General features: G+C 46.3%; 1 protein-coding gene across 2 annotated transcripts in view; it reads right to left on the reverse strand.

Annotated features, from left to right (window-relative positions):
* The window catches only part of LOC145352778 (spectrin beta chain, non-erythrocytic 1-like), a 225,802-nt gene extending 216,508 nt beyond the window's left edge, over window positions 1-9,294 (reverse strand). For both annotated transcript variants that reach the window (XM_080203089.1, XM_080203087.1), the window contains exon 1: window positions 9,160-9,294. The gene's annotated coding sequence lies outside the window, so the exon portion shown is untranslated. The remainder of the gene's footprint in view (window positions 1-9,159) is intronic.
* Window positions 9,295-14,767: the final 5,473 nt, after the last annotated feature.

The following is a 14,767-nucleotide window of genomic DNA, read 5'->3' on the forward strand; positions in this document are numbered from 1 at the left end:
AACACTACATTCTGCACTCTCTTGTTTCCTTTTCTATGAACGGTATGCTCTGTTTGTATAGCGCACAAGAAACAATACTTTTCACTGTATGTTAATATGTATGACAATAATAAATCAAATCAAATCAAAAGATCTAGCGATAATACCACTAGGCCATCATCTCACTAGTGGGGAGGTGATGGGTAGCACAGTAGTGCGGCACTGTAGCACAGTGGTTAGCACTGCTGCTTCACAGCTCCAGGGCCCTGGGTTCGATTCCTGGCTCGGGTCACTGTCTGTGTGGAGTTTGCACATTCTCCTCGTGTCTGCGTGGGTTTCCTCTGGGTGCTCCGGTTTCCTCCCACAGTCCAAAGATGTGCAGGTTAGGTTGATTGGCCATGCTAAGAAATTGCCCCCTTAGTGTCCAGGGTTGCGTAGGTTAGAGGGATTAGTAGGTATAACATATGGGGGTAGGGCCTGGGTGGGATTGTGTTTGGTGCAGACTCGATGGGCCGAAGGGCCTCTTTCTGCACTGGAGGTTCTATGGTTCTGTGGCCTAGTGGTATTATCGCTAAACTATTAATCCAGAAACTTAGCTAATCTTCTGGGGGACCTGGGTTTGAATCCCGCCATGGCAGATGGTGGCATTTGAATTCAATAAAAAATATCTAGAATTAAGAATCTATTGATGAAACTATTGTCGATTGTCAGGAAAAAAACCATCTGGTTCATTAACATCCTTTAGGGAAGGAAATCTGCCATCCTTACCTGGTCTGGCCTACATGTGACTCCAGAGCTACAGCAATGTTGTTGACTCTCAACTGCCCTCCAAGGGCAACTAGGGATGGGCAATAAATGCTGGCCCAGCCAGTGACACCCATGTCCCACGAATTAATTTTAAAAAAAGATAATTCAAAAGGACATGATAAAGAACAGCCCAAAATCTGATCCAGACCGAAACTGTCAAAACGTACAGCAAAGCCTTGGAAACAGCTGGAGAAAGGATAGACAAAATCCTGGCTTTTCAGATTATTGGGGGAAGCATACACAGACGCAGCTGTCTCTGCACGCTTTGAGAATTTTTACAGCAGCCATCAGGACAGCTATTTCCCCAGCCAGAGGATAAAAGGATCCAAGGGTGCGAGGAATGTCACCAGCTGGAGCTGAACCTGCCCGAGGCTTCCTTTAGCTCAGGACAGCAACATATGTTAGGCATCCAGCCTTATCCAAGTGAGCGTCACACGAGAGGCACTCAGACACAAGACTTGAATGCGGGAACGGTGGGGACGGGAGTGGAGTGGAGGGGGGTGGTGGTGGGGGCGGCAGTAACTCTATAAACCTCTCCCAGAAAACCCAAACCCTGTCCCCAGCAGCACAGAAAAAAATTAATCCCCAATATTCAGGGGCTACCATCATATAGAATCCCTGCAGTGCAGAAGGAGGCCATTTGGCCCATCGCGTCTGCACCAACCTATCCCCATAACACCATGCATTTACCCTACCTAATCCCCTGGCACTAAGGGGCAATTTAGCACGGCCAATCCACCTAACTTTCAGACTGTGGGAGGAAACTGGAGCACCCGGAGGAAACCCACGTAGACATAGGGAGAACGTGCAGCCTCTGCACAGAAAGTGATCCAAGCCAGGAATCGATCCTGGGTCCCTGGCACTGTGGGGCAAGTGTGCTAACCACTATGCCACCATGTCACCCACAGTATCTATAATTTAACATCATATCAATGGTTAGCATTGCTGTCTCACAGTACCAGGGACCTGGATTCAATTCCAGCTTTGGGTGATTGTGTGAAATTTGCAAATTCTCCCCATGTCCGCGTGGGTTTCGTTCAGGTGCTCTGGTTTCCTCCCAACATCCAAAATGTGCAGGATAAGTGGATTGGTGGTGCTAAATTGCCCCTTAGTGTCCCGGGATGTGTAGGTTCGGGGGATCAGTGGGGTAAATGTGTGCAGTTATGGGGATGGGGTGAGGGATGGGTCTAGTTATGAAGCTCTATTATAGTGGTGGTGGCTAGTGGTGGCTAGTTAGTGGTGGCTCAATGGGCCGAATGGCCTCCTTCTGCACTGTAAGGATTCAATGGAAACACAAACACAATTTGTAAATGATTTACATTTTGTAAGCAATTTAGCAATAAAAAATCATAATTTAGATAGTCTGATGCTGATACGAAAGGTCAATTGTAATGATGCACCTTTCACACACTTCATTGGAAACACCAAAGGATTTATTAATAAGGAGACTTGGATCATGTTTGTCCCTCTTGTGGGGACCAGGAATTGGATTCAATTTGAATTTGGTTTTTGGAGAAAGCAAGGAATGGATTTGGGATTGCCCCAGTTCACTCTGAATATTGGCTTTGTAGCTTCAAGGATGGAATAAAATTTAAAAAAAACAGTATGCAGCCACAAAGTTGCATCCATCATAGAATCCAACAGTGCAGAAGGAGGCCATTTGGCCCATTGAGTCTGCACTGACCACAATCCCACCTAGGCCCTATTCCCATAACTCCATATATTTAACCTGCCAATCCCCTGACACTAAGGTCAATTTAGCATGGTCAATCAACTGAACCCTAGTCCTAATTCCCCTGTTCCTGCTCTCACCAAGGCCGCAAGAAACTACAAAGGGTTGCAGATGCCCCCGCTGCCTCCCCCACTCCCCCCCATTATCGGAGAGAGAATTTGGATCTCTTGAAAGTGAAGGTAGATCTCTAGGAACTGGAAGAATGGATCTCCTGAGAACAAAGGTGGATCTTCTCTAACGGTCTAAGCATGGAGGAAAGACCATCTTCAGGATAGCTAATCTGGAAGATCCGCCTGTAGATGTTTCCCCCCGGTCCACTGCTCACAGCTGTGATGCTCCAGGGTACAGGGAACTCTAGAGGCAGACCCAGGTTGTGTTCAAGTGAGCCCAGCATCTGCATACCATGTTGTTCCGAGTGTGTTCTACACTGATGTGTTTTCCCTTTGGCATTTTGGAAAATCTGGCGTGGAGGGGGGAGTGTAGTAAAGGTTAGGCCTTCATCTGAATCCCAATAATGGGATGGAAATGAGGATCACGCTAGCCTTGGGGGTGGGGAGGGGGTAGTTTCTGACCCGCCATGGTGGGCACCAGTGGAAGATCCCACTGCAAATTCAGACCGGCGCAAAACTGATTCCTGGGCCTCCCACCATATTGTCCCACCAAGCCTGCCTTCGATTCACCAGCGGGGATTCGGGACAATTCCGCCTGTTAACTCCATTTCTGGCTCCGCAGATGCTGCCAGACTTGCTGAGTTTTTCCAGCACTTTCTGTCTTTTGATAATTTCCATGACTGTCTCACCAAATCACAAGGCCAAAGGTGACCATCTCCCTCTTTACTTTTGGACAGGGTGATGCACAGATCGAACCAACTATTTTAACATAGCAGTTAGGTATCGTGAGTTTGTGCTAAGCTCAGACCGCAGCATAGGTTTAGCATAACTTACATCATTGCATTTGGGGTGGCACGGTTGCACAGTGGTTAGCACTGTGGCCTTACTAAGCCAAGGACCCGTGTTCAATTCCTGGCTTGGGTCACTGTCTGTGCGGAGTCTGCACATTCTTCCCATGTCTGCGTGGGTTTCCTCCGGGTTCTCCTGTTTCCTCCCATGGTCCAAAGATGTGTGGATTAGGTGGATTGAGCATGCTAAATTGCTTCTTAGTGTCAAGGGGTTAGCTAGGGTAAATATGTATCATTGCAGGGATAGGGCCCGGGTGGGATTGTGGTCAGTGCAGATTTGATGGGCCAAATGGCCTCCTTCTGCACTCTAGGGCTTCTATGATTGTATTTCTATCTTTGCTAATGCTTCCCGATCACTATCTAGCATTTCAATTGTAAAGATTCAACTGTGACACCTGTTAATCACAATTACAACATTATTACAGTGAAGTCTTCCTGATCCAAGAGAACAATGGGTGAGATTTTCCAGTCGCGCTCGCCTTGAAATCAGAAAATCCCACCCGAGGTCAATGGACCCTTTCATGGTCCGCCCCTCATCCGCTCTGATTCCCGTGGCAGGCAGAGCGGGAAAATTCGCTCCAATAAGTTCAGGTCAAGGCGAAATACTGAGGGATGCTGGAATCTGAAACAAAAGCAGAAAATGCTGGAGACACTCAGCAGCTCTGACAGGAAGGGCCATCCTGAAGCTAAACGTTGGCTCCATACTCCCTCCACAGATGCTGTCAGACTTGCTAAGACTTTCCAGAGTTTTCTATGTATCAATAAGTTCAGGTCGTTGAATTATGCGGAAGGACCATTTGTCAGTTCCTTGCTAACCGATATTCAAGCTTCTTGCTCTGTTAAACATCAGATCACTAGATGATAATTGGATGAATATGAGCTCGTGTGGGGGGCACGGTGGCACAGTGGTTAGCACTGCTGCCTCACAGTGCCAGGGACCCGGGTTTGATTCTCAGCTTGGGTCACTGTCCTTGTGGAGTCTGCACATTCTCCTCGTATCTGCATGGGTTTCCTCTCGGTGTTCCGGTTTCCTCTCACAGTCCGAAAGACGTGCTGGTTAGGTGAACTGGCCATGCTGAATTCTCCCTCAGTGTATCCGAACAGGAGCTGGAGTATGGCGACTCGGGGATTTTCACTATAACTTCACTGCAGTGTTAACGTAAGCCTACTTGTGACACTGATAAATAAATTTCATTAATTCTAACTCTGTTTTTTCTCTCTCCACAGGTGTTGCCAGACCAGCTGAGTTTTTCCAGCATTTTCTGCTTTTATTTCAGATTTCCAGCATCCACTGTATTTCACTGTGGTTTTGATTCTAACCACAACTCGGTTAATGTATTCCATAGCCCCCACAGCCACTTATATCTAACTAAACACCAAGATTTCATAGCTATTTCAATGCTAAACACACCCAGTGAAATTCACAGAAAACCACTTTGAATAAACCTGCACCATCAGTTAGATAGATTATTAAGTATTTGATTCCGTGTTGAAGTCCTGTCTGCTAAACGACTAACAAAACACATTACAAAACCATTTTGGTAAAAATTTAACAGCGCAAAATGTTTTAAAGCAAACAAACTGAATAATTAAATGAACAATACGCTGAAGCAAAAATCAATGTTTCTATAACGTGAATAATTTGCCGGGTGTTAGCGATGGAAAGGTGGTAGGACTGGAGGGTCTTAATGACATTACTGTTACTAGAGAGGCGGTGCTCGACAGACTGGAGGGGCTGATTGTGGACAAGTCCCCAGGACTGGATGGAATGCATCCGAGGGTTCTGAAAGAAATGGCAGAGGTGATAGTGGATGCCTTGGTGGTTATTTTCCAGACGTCGCTGGATTCCGGGGAAGTGCCGGATGATTGGAAAACGGCTAATGTTACGCCGTTGTTTAAGAAGGGTGCCAGGCAAAAGGCGGGGAATTATAGGCCGGTTAGTTTAACGTCTGTGGTAGGTAAAATGTTAGAATCTGTCATTAAGGAGGAAATTGCGAGGCATCTTGAAGGGAATTGCTTGATAGAGCAGACGCAGCACGGTTTCATTAAAGGGAAGTCGTGTCTGACAAATTTACTGGAGTTCTATGAGGATGTGTCTAGGGCGGTGGATAGAGGAGAGCCGGTGGATGTGGTCTTTCTAGATTTTCAGGAGGCATTCGACAAAGTACCTCACAAGAGGTTATTGCAGAAGGTCGAGGGACATGGAGTTGGGGGTAGGGTGTTAGCATGGATAGAGGATTGGTTGTCAAATAGGAGACAGAGAGTGGGGGTCAATGGGTGCTATTCGGATTGGCGGATGGTGACTAGTGGAGTGCCCCAGGGGTCGGTGCTGGGGCCTCAGCTTTTTACCATTTATATAGATGATCTGGAGGAGGGAACCGAGTGTAGGGTGTCGAAATTTGCTGATGACACCAAGATTGGGGGAAAGGCAAATTGTGCGGAGGGTGTGGAGAGTCTGCAGAAGGATCTAGATAGGCTGGACGAATGGGCCAGGAAATGGCAAATGGAATTTAATGTTGGCAAGTGTGAGGTGGTCCACTTTGGTAGGAAGAATGGTAGGAAGGACTATTACTTACGTGGCGAAAAACTGCAGCAGGCGACGGTGCAGAGGGACCTCGGGGTTCTTGTGCATGAGTCGCAAAAACCCAGCTTGCAGGTGCAGCAGGTGGTCAGGAAGGCGAATGGGATGCTGGCCTTCATAGCGAGGGGGATTGAATAAAGAAGTAGGGAGGTCTTGCTGCAGCTGTATAGGGCATTGGTGAGGCCGCAGCTGGAGTACTGTGTGCAGTTTTGGGCGCCGCACCTGCGCAAAGATATTTTGGCCTTGGAGGGAGTGCAGAGGAGGTTTACTAGGCTGATACCGGAGTTGAGGGGGTTGAGCTATGAGGAGAGGCTGAATAAACTAGGCTTGTACTCGTTAGAGTTTAGAAGAATGAGGGGAGATCTCATTGAGACGTATAAGATGATGAATGGGATGGATAGGATAGAGGTGGAGAGACTCTTCCCGCTCAAAAAAGACAGTAGGACTAGGGGGCACAGCCTCAAGATAAAGGGGGGCGGTTTAGAACGGAGTTGAGGAGGAACTTCTTCACTCAAAGGGTGGTGAATCTCTGGAATTCTCTGCCTGTTGAAGTGGTGGAGGCTGCCTCGCTAAATATTTTTAAGACGCGGGTTGATGGGTTTTTGATAAGAGAGGGGATTAAGGGTTATGGGGAGAGGGCGGGAAAGTGGAACTGAGCCACGACAGATCAGCCATGATCTTATTGAATGGCAGGGCAGGCTCGAAGGGCTAGATGGCCTACTCCTGCTCCGATTTCTTATGTTCTTATGTTCTATAAGCTCAAAGGAAATTTTAAAATTTATTTATTAGTGTCACAAGTAGGCCTACCTTAATACTGCAATGAAGTTACTGTGAAATTCCCCTAGTCGCCACACTCGGGCGCCTGTTTGGGTACACTGAGGGAGAATTTAGCACGGCCAATGCACCTAATCAGTGCGTCTTTCAAACTCTGGGAGGAAACCCATGCAGACATGGGAGAACGTGCAGACTGCACGAACAATCACCTGAGCTGGGAATCAAACCCAGATCCCTGGAACTGTGAGGTAGTTGTGCTAACCACTGTGCCGTAGTTTTACATGCAGACATGGGGAGAACGTGCAGACTCCACACAGACAGTGACCCAAGCTGGAGTTCGAACCCAAGTCCTTGGTGCTGTGAGGCAGCAGTGTTAATCATTGGGCCGCTATGCCGTAGATCTGTAATCTGTGGATTGTTTCCCTTGCATTGGCATATTTATTTTTTAACCCCATGTTGTTTGCCTGAGTTCCTGTGAGCTTTGGAGACAGTGCTGCTTTAGAAACCTAACGTTGAACATAAAAATTGCCACAGTTTCGCCTGGTTAAGTTAATCACCACTGGGAGTTCCAACAAATGTTGCTCATTTGCAGAATTCAAGCTGACTCCAAAACCCGATTCATTTGATTGCAAGAACACTAATCGGCAAGTTTTATAAACTTCAGCACGTAACTTCCTCTTAGTTTACGAGGAAACGGGCCACTGTACCCTGATGAGACCAGCAAATGCTTCTGCAGGTTTGACAAGTCATGGTCAGTAATTTAAAATCAGATGGTGGATTGATGCATTAGGATTAGGGTTTAAAATTAAAATGCCATTTTAGATGACAAACCCACTTATGATTGTATTAATCAAAATGCATCGAGGATTTTTTTTCAAAGCAAAATGTCTCGCAATACGGCACACAGATTTACACTCTTATCGTGGAATGAGTATAAGTGGAAACTAAAGGGAAAAAGCACTTTTCACAGAATCACAGAATCCCCACAGTGCAGAAGGAGGCCATTTGGCCCATCGAGTCTGCACCAACAACAATCCCATCCAGTCCCTATCCCTGACACCCCACGTATTTACCCTGCTGATCTCCTTGACACTAAGGAGCAGTTTAGCATGGTCAATCCACCTAACCCGCACATCTTTGGCATGCGGGAGGGAACTGGAGTACCCGGAGGAAACCCACGCAGACACAGGGAGAACGTGCAACCTCCACTCAGACAGTGACCCGAGGCTGGAATTGCAGCCAATTCCCTGGCACTGTGAGGCAGCAGTGCTAACTACTGTGCCATCATGCCGCCTTTATTAAGAACAAGCATTTATTAAGAACAAGACCGATCCTTCAACGTACAGGAATCAGCTCACAGGCCCTACCCCCATCACCCCACATATTTATCCCGCTAATCCCTCTAACTTCTGTATCCCGGAACAATAAGGGGAAATTTAGCATGGCCATTGCACCTAACCCTCACATCTATGGACTGTGGGAGGAAACCAGAGCATCCGGAGGAAACCCACGCAGACTCGGGGAAAATGTGCAAACTCCACACTAGATGGTAACCCAAGTCAGGAATTGAACCTGTGTCCCTAGTGCTGTGAGGCAACAGTGCTAACCACTGTGCCACCGTGTTATAACTTTGGCATGATCTGCATGCAGATCACCAGTTGAGCCCTCCATGCCACTTTCCTTTAACCTTTTAGATGTTAGATTAAATTTTGCTTAGAGGCTACGCGGCTTGGTAAAATCCAGAAAATTAATGCTGACTTGTAACGCCGTAACCTCACTCCAATTACTCAAAACACAAGCAGAAAGTTGGAGGTGAAAGTGCTGGCACTTCTCGGGCACACACTGTCCCCAAGCACAGCATGTGGGCCTGTCCGGTGCTTAGGGGGAGAAAATGGTTACCAGCTAAACCAGGTCACCCGGTAGAGGTCACAGGCCGTAGCAAAATGCTCCCTTGAGGTCGAAAGGGACACAAAAGTCTGAGCCAACTTACACCACTGTCAGGCATTCATCTGGTTACAAAGCTCGCAATAGAAAAGGGGCTAGACTAGTATTCACGTCTATCCTCTTAGTCCAAAAACAGTCTGTGCTAAGGCAGAATCTAAAAATGAGGCAAATTACTGTTGACAAAGTGAAGAAATGCAATATTCCAATTTGCCCTAATCAAAATTGTAGGAGCTCAGTCTTCTTGTCTACATAAAAGTGGCTTCAATATAGCACTTGTAAGTGTAGAGTTCAAAAATTTACTAATTTACAGTTTACCATGACAACATGTAAGTATTTAGCAACAGCACACAATTATTTCAACCACAATTTGTTCCAAATACATACATTTAACAGCTGGAAATTGCAAAGAAAAGCGTTCCTTCCCAATGTTCCAGGAGGCTGTACAATCCTCTGGCTGGTGTCCTTGTGTGTATGTGTGTGTGTCTGTCTGTCTGTCTGTGTGTATGTGTGTGTGTGTGGTTGCTGGAATGACCCACAGATAACTTTCACACTAATATCGCTAAGGGAGGGGGGGAGGGGTTGGGTGTAGGCTGGGAGTGATCAGTTGATGTTGCCTCGAGCAGCTGTCGGGAAATGTTACGAGGGCTGCTATCGGTTATCGTCAGTCAGCAAAGAGGCTCTCCTTTCGGGTCTGGAGTTTTAAGCAGTCAGTGCAACACTGGGACCCCTGCGATCCCACCGCTCTCAGGGAACGAGACATTACTCGCTCACTGCTGGTAAAAGCAAAACAGTTTCACGTTGACTGGTCTGATATATGTGCTATGTTGCCAATAACCGGTAAAACATAAAGAGCAATTTTCCTTGAAATTCATCACATTTGTGCATCCGCAATGATAATTAATAAACATGGAAATGGAAGCGGGGTATGGGTGGTACGTTGGCACAGTTGTTAGCACTGTATCTGGATGAGCATTTGGCACGTCATAACATTCAACGCTAGGGGCCAACTGCTGGTAAAGGGCAGCACAGTGGCTAACACTGCTGCCTCACAACACCAGGGACCCAGGCAGAATTATCCCTGTAAACGCCTTAGCTATCATAACACTTCCCATGTTGAGACGCCATCAGCGCAATTGTTGTTCCTCCCCTGAGTAGGGCAGCACGGTGGCATAGTGGTTAACACTGCTGCCTCACAGCACCAGGGAGCCAGGTTCGAATCCGGCCTTGGGTGACCGTGCAGAGTTTGCACTTTCTCCCCATGTCTGCGTGGGTTTCCCCCGGGTGCTCTGGTTTCTTCCCACAGTCCAAAGATGTGCGGGTTAGGTGGACTGGCCGTGCTAAATTGCCCTGCTGTGTCCCAAGATGCATAAGTTAGATGAATTAGCCATGGGGAGCATGTGGAGCGGGAGTGGCAGAGGGTCAGGATAAGATACTCTGTTGGAGAGTCAGTGCAGACTTGATGGACAGAATAGCTTCTTCTGCACTGCAAGGATTCTATAAACAGTAAAACAGTTCATAGAATCCCTACAGTGCAAAAGGAGGCCATTTGGCCCATCAAGCCTGCACCAGCAACAATCTCACCCAGGCCCTTTCCCCACAGCTCCATATGTTTGCCTTAGCTAGTCCCCCTGACACCAAGGGACAATTTGGCATGGCCAATCCACCCAACCTGCACATCTTTGGGCTGTGGGAGGAAAATTCCAAGATAAATTTCCTTTGAATTTCATCATAGTTGTGGATATGAAATGATAATTAATAAGTGTGGGTTTCCTCCGGGTGCTCCGGTTTCTTCCCACAGTCCAAAGATGTGTGAGTTAGGTTGATTGGCCATGCTAAAAATTGCCCCTTAGTGTCCTGAGATGCGTAGGTTAGAGGGATTAGTGGGTAAAATATGTAGGGATTTGGGGGTAGGGCCTGGGTGGGATTGTGGCCAGTGCAGACGCGATGGACCAAATGGCCTCTTTCTGCACTGTAGTGATTCTATGAAACAACATTCAGGGGCCAACACACAGGACACAAGAAATGTGTGCAGGACTGGCCACCCTACCCTGCCATTCAATATGATCATGACTGATCTACTCCAGATCCAGTCAATTGCATGCGTTCTTGAAAAGATCAGGATAGAAATTCCTGAGCGTTTTAGAATCAGGCGTATCTATCGGAACGTATTAGGAACAGAGGGATTGCCAGATGGAAAAGAATCAATATCCATCTCATCACCTTCTATTATCCTTGATGTGGAGATGCCGGCATGGGACTGGGATGGACACAGTAAGAAGTCTCTCAACACCAGGTTAAAGTCTAACAGGTTTATTTGGTAGCACGAGCTTTCGGAGTGCTGCTCCTTCATCAGGCGAGTGAAGAGTTGGGCTGGCCTTTTGGCCAAGATCAAGTGTAGATCAATGTCCTGCACTTTGATTGAAGTCATGAGGATAGATTGAGACTTCGTTTGAAGCAATTTTTTTAAAGCTGCATCCGGGCCTTTTGGCTAAGATGCAAATGAGATCAAGCCTTGGAGGAAGTGCAATGCTTGCTCCAATCAGCTTGGATCATGCAGATCGAACCCAAGACAGGGAGTGGGAAGGCTGCTTTGTCAGCTTGGATTTGGAATGTCTCACTTGCTGAGACTTTGAATTGGACTTTAATTGGATTGAATAAAATATAAACAAAAAAAAAGTCGTGTTCACAAACAGGGCACATATAGGTAGAGACTCAATTTACAAGATAGTGGTTGGAATGCGAGTCTTTACAGGTAATCAAGTCTTAAAGGTGCAGACAATGTGAGTGGAGAGAGGGTTAAGCACAGGTTAAAGAGATGTGTATTGTCTCAAGCCAGGATAGTTAGTGAGATTTTGCAAGCCCTGGTAAGTTGTGGGAGTGACAGATAGTGTGACATGAACCCAAGATCTCGGGTGAGACCGTCTTCATGTGTGTGGAACTTGGCTATCAGTCTCTGCTCTATTATCCTGAGAGTCACCTGAAAAATTATTAATGGAATTGTTGACTAATTATTGCAATCAATCTCTATCAATTAGTCTATAATACTTTCAAACATGGGGGGTGGTATTCTCCCCAAAAATTCTAAGTGTCAAATTCGTGTGAAAACCAGAGTAATCCACACTGGTTTTTTCAGTGGCAGTTCAGAGAAGAATCTCCCACACGTTTTAGGACTCTAAGGGGCAATTTATCATGGCCAATCCATCTAACCTGTACATCATTGGACTGTGGGAGGAAATTAGAGCACTCGGAGGAAACACACGCTGACATGGGGAGAAGGTACAGATTCCATGTAGACAGTGACCCCAAGGCTGCAGTTGAACCAGGTACCTGGCGCTGTGAGGCAGCAATGCTAACCGCTGTGCCACCATGCCACTCCAATTTTCAGATAATTTTCCTTCCCGCATTTTGTGCAATTCGGAACTGTATCAGCCCAAATTCTGAATTGTAAACACTAACAGCTTTAAATTGAACTGAATATTGTCCACTTGGCAGCCAAAGCAATGACGACCAAAGCCAGTTTCTAACAGCTTCTTGTGCACCCATCTATTCCTCACCTATGACTTAGCAATCTATTGGTCAATAGTACTGATTATCTCTTGTATACCCAGTTACGTTCACAACCCGTTGTAGTTTTGTGCGGTCTTGGTCGGAGCAGGAGCTGCAGCCAGGGTAATCCCTCCAATTCTGGATAACACACTTTGGGAAGGATGTAATAACTTTGGAGAGAGTGCAGAGGGAAGTTGCTGGAACAGCCCGAGGGATGAGCAGTCACGGCTATCTGGGTAGACTGGAGTAGCCAGAGTTTTTCTTCTTCAAACTGGGGAACCAGAGAGGTGGCTTGATATAGAGTGGCTTAAAATCAGGGAGGATTTAGCTGGGTGAACAAAGTCAAACTCTTCCCTGTGGTTGAATGGTTGACAGTCAGAGGACTCAAGTATAAAGTGATGAGCAGAACAACCAGTGGTGACACTTCTTACTCAATGAGAGATTGGGATTTAGAATGTCTGACTTGTAAGGACGGTAGGTGTAGATCCAATAGGTGCCTTCAAAAAAGAACTGGATAAATACTTGAAGGAGAGATTTGAAGAAAAGAAAGGGAAGCAAGACTAACTGGATTATCCCTTGAAAGAGCCGGCCTGGATTTGATGGGCCAAATGGCCTTGTTCTGTGCTGTACTGTTCTATGATGAGCAACTTCGTGATGAGCAAGTTTTTCTCACCAGTATGCTAATTTTATACTTCCTCATTTTTTTTAATCATTCATGGTACATGGGCTTCGCTGGCTGGCCTGCATTTATTGCCCATTCCTAGGGCAGTTCAGAGTCAACCACATTGCTGTGGCTCTGGAGTCACATGTAGGCCAGACCAGGTAAGGACGACAGATTTCCTTCCCTAAAGGACATTAGTGAACCAGATGGGTTTTTCCGATAATCGACAATGGTCGTCAATAGATTCATAATTCCAGATATTCTGTTTATTGAATTTCAAATTCCATCTTCTGCAGTGTCGGGATTTGAACCTGGATTACCAGAACATTAGCTGAGTTTCTGGGTTGATCGTCTAGTGTCTACATCATTGAATAGCTTCAAGAAGTGGAGATGCCGGCATTGGACTGGTAAGAAGTCTCACCTGATGAAGGAGCAGCACTCCAAAAGCTCGTGATTCCAAATAAACCTGTTGGACTTTCACTTGGTGTTGTGAGATTTCTTATGGTTTCAAGAAGGAAGTGGATATATTTCGAGTAAACAAAAGGGATAAGGGAATATGGGGAATTGGATTTGAGACCATGGAGAGGTCAGCCATGATCTGACTGAATTAAGGAGCAGACCTGACAGGCTGAATTTACCTACTTCTGCACTTAATTCACAATGGTTAGCACTGCTGTCTCACAGCACCAAAGATTGGGTTCGATTCCCGGCTTAGGTCACTGTCTGTGCAGAGTTTGCACATTCTCCCTGTGCCTGTGTGGGTTTCCTCCGGGTGCTCCGGTTTCCTCCCACATTCTGAAAGACGTGCTGGTCAGGTGCATTGACCCGAAGAGGCGCTGGAGTGTGGCGACAAGGGCAATTTCACAGTAACTTCACTGCTGCGTTAATGTCAGCCTTACTTGTGACTAATAAATAAACTAACTTTAATTCCTCTGTCCCCATGATAATGCCATGAGGCCATTGCCTCCCCATTGCATTACAATTGATGAATCATGTGCAAGTTTATAGTTGGGAAAATGTGAATCATATAATGCAATCCATAAAGAGGTAACAATGTCATTCTCCTCCCCCCCCACCCCTTTCCCCACCCCCCCCCCCACGAACAGACAGGCTTATTCAGAAACAAATCACACTCTATATGTATTGTGATGACCTCTAAACAATCGGTCTCCAACATTTTTTTGTCAGATGAACGTACAAATCGTCAGCTTCATAAATATAGAACAGAGTGGAGATAATGGTAAGGAACACAGCATGCCTGTGTCAACCAACTGTCCCCTTGTACTTCACTAAATGACTAATGGAAGTCCGCTGGAGTTTATCTACAATAACTCTCTCATTTCCAGTGCTAAATAATGCTTATGCTGCATTTCAATCCGTGGACCTTTATATCGTTCAGCTTAAAATTGGAATAAAGCAGAGTTGGTGTCGATTTGCAAATCTAGCTTAATCTGGATTCACAGAACTGTTACAGCGAGGAAGGAGGCCATTTGGTCCATCACACCTGCTGGCTCTCTGAATGAGCATTCCACCTAGTGCCGTTCTCCCAACCTTCTTCCCATAACCCTGCACATTCTTCCTTTTTGGGTAACAGTCTCATTCCCTTTTGAATGCTTTGGGTGAACCTGCCTTCACCATTCACTTGAACAGTGCATTCCTGATTTTAACCACTCGCTGCGTGAAAAAGCCTTTCCCCATGAGGCTTTCGCTACTGTCGCAAATTACTTTCAATCTGGGCCCTCTCATTTGTGACCCTTTTGCAAAGAGGAACAGTTTCTCCCTGTC

This window comes from Carcharhinus amblyrhynchos, chromosome 14, assembly GCF_965287045.1.
Source record: "Carcharhinus amblyrhynchos chromosome 14, sCarAmb.v2.hapA, whole genome shotgun sequence".
Classification (NCBI taxonomy): Eukaryota; Metazoa; Chordata; class Chondrichthyes; order Carcharhiniformes; family Carcharhinidae; genus Carcharhinus; species Carcharhinus amblyrhynchos.